Consider the following 7,786-nt stretch of genomic DNA (forward strand, 5'->3'; position numbering starts at 1 on the left):
ATCCCTCTGCTGTCTTCCACTCCTTCTGCCTTACTGCTATTCCAGGCACTTGTTTACTTGCTATTTTTCTGGCAGTATATGAACAAAAGATTAAGAAAGTTTCTAGAATTCCTGAATCATGTACTCCATGTGACTTGCATTTTGCTATTACCCATCTTGCATCCAGAAATGTAAACCAGGGGATTGGACACAGAGTTTTAGGGTTTCTTATTGTTGACACTTGTATAAGTATTGGCCTTTCCAAGTCTCCCTGTATCTGTCTGAACTGTTAGACCTCTTCCAGCTTTTATACTCCTGTTGTGATAGACTAACAAGTGGGAAATTTTCTGGGTAGATTGTATTATTTTCTTCTTATAAGTAGCTTATAAGTAGCTCTTTACACAGTTGTCAGCTCTGAAGTGAGATGGTTCAAGACATGATTTTAACCCAAATCTGTTACTTCTATGCAATTTCAAGGAACAAAAGTACTTTTGGTGCACTAGAAGACAGTGAAAATAATGTTCTTTAAACCGTAATGGCTTTTAATCTTAACATTATTTTGCATTATGGGTAAATAACCAAAGACATAAAATCATAACCAAGGTTTGAATAGAAAGCAGGAATCCTGGCCCAGAATCCATTCTTAGATGTTTGTCTTCAAATTTTTAGTTCCAGAAACACTGTTCATGTGAAAAATGTCAGCATAACATCAAATAAAGGATAATCTGCAGACTTGTTTTATTTGGCAGTTCCTCAGAATACCATGAATACTCTCTGTTGTTATTTGGCAATGCCCTTATGTACAGTATATTTGACAGAAAATGTCTGTAGACTGTAAAATCCCAGCCAGTCCATCCTCTAAGGTAGTATCCTGCAGTTATATTTCTCAATCTCCTGAATCTCTTTTCAGTAGCAACAAAAGTCAAAACAGCACCAAACATTTCCTATATCTATCCAATTTCTCAAATACATGTCTGGAAGATGTGTCTTCCTTTTATGGCACCACAAACAAGGCAAGAAGCTTCCTAGTGAAATGGGTGCAGCCTTCAGAAATTTGAAGAGAAAGATGTTTAAATGTATTAAAGATTAAAACTTTACTTAGCAAGTGGCATGAAATTAAAGTGTTTTCACGATTCATACCAGTGCTGGGGCAGGGGCTGATGGCCCTGGGCTGGGCTTAAATGTCATCCTGGGGCATAAGGTGGTAGGGAGGTCCCCATGTGTGTTTGGAAAGGACAGTCAGGCTCAGCATTCATCTCTGAAAATACTATTTTCTGCTCATGCAGTATTTTAACAGTATTTAGTTTGGGAAATCCTTAAATGCTCATCATTGGGACTATTCCTTCACCAGGTCAGATGATAAAATTGTACAAAACATGTCCCTTACGAGCACTGTATGGGCTGTTCCTGCTGAGGCTGAAGGTATGCTGGCAGGAACAATGGCTGTGGAAACTGGAATGTGACTCAAAGCAGCTGAGTCTTGCTGGAGAGATGGAAGAAAGTGAGTGTTGTCACTAAATAAAGATGACGATGAGGCCTGTGCTGAAAATGGAGGAGTGGAATAAATTAAGAACTGAGATATTACATATATAACCCTTGAACTACAGACATGGAAAGAGATGGAAAATTAAGGAAAACCTGCAGTTGTGCTCACAAATATTCATGTTCATATTTAAGGTAATGCTTTGTGCTGTGATTTATTAAGATTTACTGGGAAAATATGGTGAAGATTGTAGCTGATGGTTTACAGAAATATGAAAACATAAGTAAGAGGCCTGCACTGTAAAATAAATATACTCACCATCCCTTTCTGGCAGAAAATACACAGACACAATTTCTGCATATTCTAAAATATAGTAATTTGAAGCAGAATGGGATTGATATTTTTTCAAAGGAGAATATGCTAGAAATGTGAATGATTGACATATCTTGCTTTATGCACCAGCATACAGAAATAGTATTAGAAATGTAGAAAGGATAAGAGTCACAGGCAGTTTTTACAGATATTTAGACAAATCTCATTGAAATTAGCTCTAAATGGAAAGACATTAAAAGGAGACATAGATGATAATCTTTCAGCCAAACAGTGCCTGTGTCAGAAGCAATATTACTGATGTCCTGAAAGAAAGGTTTTCTTTAACAACCCTATTCATTCAGCTGACTCAGTCCATTTGTGATAGGTCTCAACCTCAATCTAACTGTGTAACTCTGACTTGCAACTTATAAACTCCTGTTTTACATTTAAAAAATCATTCTATGTTTCTTATTCAGAGGTGAATGGGTAATATTACAGCCATATATATGCTTAGATATCACAAGAAGAGTTTTTCCTATTTTCTGCATATTAATATTATTTATTTTAATAGATCCATCTTGCACATAAGAGAAAATAAAGAGTTATTGAGGTCTTGATGCCAAAATATATTATTAATTCTTTCTTAAAATAATTCTAAGATGGTCTCATATGGTGTAGTGATGTTCAAACTGAACTTAGAGATGCTAGAGAGGCAGAAAAACCTCTGGATGGGAATGTGCAAGAACAGTTTCATTTCAGATCAAGGTATAGGGCTTACCTAGAAGTGCTCAGAAAAGGTAGATCTCCCTTATTTTTATTACCTGTCAATTGTCTTGGTCAGACTTTCTGCATGTAATGCAAGGCTTCAAAAATTTATGTAGGTCAAAATATAACACATTGGTTTTATGGTAACTTACAACTCCATAAGTTTCATTAAAATATTTTTCAGTTTGGAAGAATGCTTCTGTGATACCTAGACACTCCACTACATGTTAAATTAAGAAGGTCTAGTCAACTGTGCTTTTAGAACCCCAGACGATCCAAATAGCTTATATTTCACATGTAGAACTTCTTTGTTTTCCCTGTGTTTTGCATTCTGTGTAAACAGGGTGAATAGAATGGCAAATTATGATCATTATGAAAAATTATGAGCATTAGGATAAAATGTGTTCTGTGATTCATAAGTTGTATACTCACTGCCATGTTTTTGTGTGATACATATTTCTCATATACAACTGATTTTGCTTTTGCAGTTTTAAGAATGGCTCCAGCTACAGCAGCAGGGAAGACCTTACTTTAAGACCAATATAGTATGACATTCTTTTCGAGTTTAAATTTCACCTTCCTTTCTATGCTGTATCTGATTGTATTCTCATTAGTCTTTCCCCAGATTCCACACCTACACAAAATGCTGCAAAAGGATATATATTTCTAAACCTGAATGAATCCAGCTTTGGCAGCCAAAATTTACAACCAACATTTCTCACTTTCTTAGTATGCAGTCTTTTGGCACATTACATTGGACGATGGTTATCCTGTAACATTAGCAGCATTGTGTATTGTACTGTGGGAAAAGCCACATCTCAGTGTGGTGGAAATTCCACTGGAGGAAGAGCTAGTTCCTTCCAAACCAATTGAGTTTTGTCTTTAATAAACTCGTAAGAAATGGAACAGCATGGGAAGTCATGAATTATGGCCAGATTTTCAATAGGTCTCAGTACCCTGAGTTAAGTTAGGTTTTTTTTTTCCCCAGAAAGTTCAGCTTCTGTTTGGCTCTGGGACTGGTTATACTCTGGTTTCAGACATGAACCAGCTTTTTAAAAGAGCCTGTCTAGCTGTGCTGTCATAGTGCTGAGCCCTAGCTATCAAGATGTGATGATAGCAGAGTATGATAGAAATATTTGCTGAGGTCTAGTACCACATTAATACATCTAAGTAACCTCTGAATGGAAGGTCACTTGTAACTACCCATCTTCAAATGCAGGTCGGGTTCACAAGTGCCTCCATGCAGCCTTAATTTAAATGAAAAGGTCATATTTTCAAGAATTCCTTCCATGTTAGAACTCATTGTGTGGATTCTATGAACACATGTCTAGAGGACCTAGCAGTTTAACTTTGCTATTCATAGCTACAGTGAACTCATTCTCTTTACATCATGAGACTGTGCTTTGAAGTCACACAGTGCTTTCCATCAGGAAGCAGTATGTGCCTTCTTACAGAAAGGTGCACAGTCAAGAGGAAAGTAGGAAGTCTTCTGTTAAAATCTTTTCCTCCCTGGTTAGCCAACCAGGCCATTTAGAAGGAAACTGCAAAGCAAGTGCTACATGGTGGGGATCTCATGCCTAGTTTATGTTTAGGGATACAGAACCTCAGTCTCTGCTGAACCTCATCAAGACCAAAACTGGGAAAATATCATCTGTGGGTTGGTGAATTTGGATCTCTTAGCTAAGTATGTTACTTACATTGTACAAAAGTAAAATGCAGAATAATTTTCCTGTGGGCAATTATTAGTGTAGAAACTAGAAAATGCTCCAAGGAGAAATAAAATACAGAAAAGAATTGTCTCTTTCATATTAAAAATATTCATCCACCTTTCCTAAGAGGCAAGACACAAGGGGCACATCTGCTCAAATTATCTGCCACTGAACAGAAGCATATGAGCTACCTTTTATATAAGCCTAATTATTTTAGCAAAAGATGAATAAAAATGGAATCAGTTTTACAATTCCTGTCTCTCTGTCATCATACACATTTAAATGAAATGTAGGTAGTTGAACAAGAACAATTTAAAAACCACCAAAACCTACAACAATTTATCCCTCTTCCTTCTCTTGCACTTTAACAACATTTACAACACTTTCAGAGGTTTCTTCCTGTCCAATTATGACTTCATGTGTATTGAAAAATAAGGTCAATTTCAGTGCTGCTATTCTTAAATGAGGGAAAAAGTTTATGTAGTAAAGCTCTATGTTGCAATCACGTAAACACATTTCAAAGGGCACTGGGCAGAGGGTAAAGGAGCAACAGGTCAGATTTACCAGCTCAATGTTTATACTCAAGAAAGTAAAATCGCAGAAAAGAACCTGGGTGGACTATTCATCCTGGGGAAGAGAAGGTTCAGGGTGGATCTCATCAATGTGTATAAATACCTGATGGAGCAAGAAAAGAAGGCAGAGCCAGGCTCTTTCCAATGGTATCCAGTAACAGGACCAGAGGCAATGGGCACAATCTGAAACACAGGAGGGTCCATCTGAGCCATCAGGTAAACCTTTCTCACTGACTGAGTGGCTAAGCAGTGGCACAGGTTGTCCAGAGACAATGTGGAGTCTTCATCCTTGGATAGACACCCAAAAACTCTCTGGACATAGTCTTGGGCCACTGGCTCTAGGTAGACTGGGCAAGATGACTTCCAGAAGTTCCTTCCAGGCTCAACAGTTCTCTAATTCTATGATTCAGTAATTGGCTCCTGCTTAATTCCTGTGATGCAAAGTGGATTATACCTGCATGCAAAACGCTCGGGCAAATGTAATAAAATGCATGTAATTTGAATTTCTGGCAGAATTCCTCATGCTGTAAAAATAATTGTTGAGGTAAAGCACAAGGATGTTATTAGCAGTGTTCCATGATTTCCTCAGATTTTGAAGTCTTGCCAGTGTAGTCTTCCCCCGCAGCTCCCACTGCAAACTTATCTCAAAGAAATGTTGAGTATCCATCATAAGCAAAGCAATTTTCCAAGGACTGTGAAATGCGTCATGTAAATTTATGTAGTCACTGTCAAAGCATTTAAAACAGAGGCTTATTTTCAGAAGTGAACCCTTAGAGAGGACAAAATTTTTATGTAAACAGATGACAAAACTCTAAACAGTGGCTGCAATTTTTGTAGAGGACGTGTGCAGAGTTGGTTTATAAGCATTTCTGCTGGGTCCTCCATGACCTAGCAGTGTTCCAAGGACTGCACAATTTCCCTCTCCAGGTTATCTGGCATGTCATAGCTCTGATCCCACACACAACAGAACTGTGTGCTTTGTCCTAGAGACCAGCTCCTACTATGGTTTGGAAAACTGCAGTTCTGAGCTCCTTTGTGTAGAATTGAAAATTGAGGTAATTTATTAAATGGAAAAGCTTTTAGGGAAAGAGCCATCCTAGGACTGATGAAGGGTGATGGAGTTAGTAGGCCATAAAATATTTGATTTCTGACTGTGCTCACCCAATTCCTACTCTTAACCTTTCCTCAGCACCTTGAAAAATAAATAATAATTGCAGTCAGCATGGGAAGTGAGATTTTCACAAGACCCTTTTTTTATTTTGAGACTAAGCAAGTAAGGCAATAATGGATTTAGCTCATATTGTCCCATTTTATTCTCTTTCCTCATAAGGGCCTGAAAGCAATGGAAAAAAAAAGAAGACCAATCTTTCCCCTCACTCAGACGCTCTGCTTTTAAATTAATCATTAGCTGTCACTCAGTGAAAACTTTGGAGTGTGGACCGTGGCACTAACAGGAACACGAGTGACTTATCCAAGGGGGAGACTTCTTATCCATTAAAAGAGTTGTTTGTTGATTTGTTAGATCACTGACATCTGTCTCTCAGTGGTTTGTCACTTTGTGGCATGTTATTGTTTGAATGTAACATATTATTTTGACATTATCTCTAAATTGTTCTTTCTGGAGTAGATCCAGGCCTTTCATTGGAAGCTTGGTTTATTGCCTGGCGTTATCACAAACACAAACATTTTCAGGAAGGGATGAATTATATGTCTATATATGTCTAAGTGGACCCTCTTGGTTCTGTTACAGTCAATATACAGTGAACAAACAAAAGCATCTAATCTTTCAGAAGATAATCCAGCAGTTCACATCCCTGCCAGGAGGACAGTCCATGCCCCATAGCTCTTTCTAGCTCTGGTGTTGTTAAAAAAAAAGTTGAAATACGTTGCATCAGCTGGTGGAAAACATTCTGTTCAGACCTTTGGTGAATAGAGGAAAGGCTTGATTTCTTGTTTTCATTTCCCCCTTGGGGTTATTCAACAAGTCAAGGCTAAAATTAACGCTTATGACACTCTTAAAGCAGAATGAAACCCTTGCACTGAAGGATTGTGATGTCATGCCTAGAGACAAGTTTGTTTATGTGGTTAAAAGGGGATTTACTGGTCTTTCCCATTGCTTTTTGTGTGCCCATGCCAGTACAGTCTGTTCTTGCAGAGTGCTGGGTTCTCAAGACAAGCTTTTGGAAAGAAAAACAAACATTATCTTTTATATCTATAGACATCTCTTTTGATTTTTTATTTGTCATCTTAACTTTTCTGATGCATTATCCCACTACTCCTTGGCACCAAGCCAGTATTGATTGGATTGGTCAGTGGCCTAGATTGCTCAGTGTTTGCCTGTAACTGGAAAACCAGGTTGATTGCTATATTTTCTTATCCTGATCTTATTTTTGCATCCCCAAAGGAAACTTTGGTTTGGGTATGTTCAGATTTATGATGAACATTTAAATTACTTCAACCTTACAATCAAATTTGGGTGATTTAAAACCATAATGCTACTCCAGATCTTTTGGAAATTCATGAATTGAAAGACTTTGCCCTACCTGCAAACCCAGAAGCAGCCTCATAAGGTCAAGGACACAGCAGACTGTTTTCATGGCAGCACCTTGGGCTCAAGAAGGACTTAGACCATTTGGATGGTCTCATGGCAGGAGCCAGGTCTTCCTTAGTGGGGAGCAGTGATGCATGTCCAGTGCCTGGATCCCAGGGCCTCCAAGTGTCCTCCAAGTGTTTAGGCTGGCAGGGCAGCAGGTTCACCTCCTCTGTTCCTGGTGCCCTGAGGTGCTCTTTGGAGACTGCCTCTGCACAAGCTGTTCTATTTCTGTTAAACCCCTAATTTTTCCTCGTGCTGCTGAGGTGGGTGTGGATGTACACACTGACACTTGTGCCACCTCAGCCAGACTGCTGTGATTCCATGCAATGCAGACTCAGCAGGACCACTGCTGCTTTTCACAGCACCAGCTGTA

General features: G+C 38.5%; 1 long non-coding RNA gene across 1 annotated transcript; it reads right to left on the reverse strand.

The window, feature by feature from the left end:
- Positions 1 to 5,852: 5,852 nt before the first annotated feature.
- Positions 5,853 to 6,826, reverse strand: LOC146440115 (uncharacterized). Its single transcript, XR_014851357.1, has 2 exons — positions 6,741 to 6,826; positions 5,853 to 6,012 (listed from the first exon to the last, which is right to left on the reverse strand). It is a non-coding gene; the product is annotated as an uncharacterized LOC146440115 (long non-coding RNA).
- Positions 6,827 to 7,786: the final 960 nt, after the last annotated feature.

Source organism: Lichenostomus cassidix, chromosome 3, assembly GCF_008360975.1.
Source record: "Lichenostomus cassidix isolate B80296 chromosome 3, HeHo_3.0, whole genome shotgun sequence".
Lineage (NCBI taxonomy): Eukaryota > Metazoa > Chordata > Aves > Passeriformes > Meliphagidae > Lichenostomus > Lichenostomus cassidix.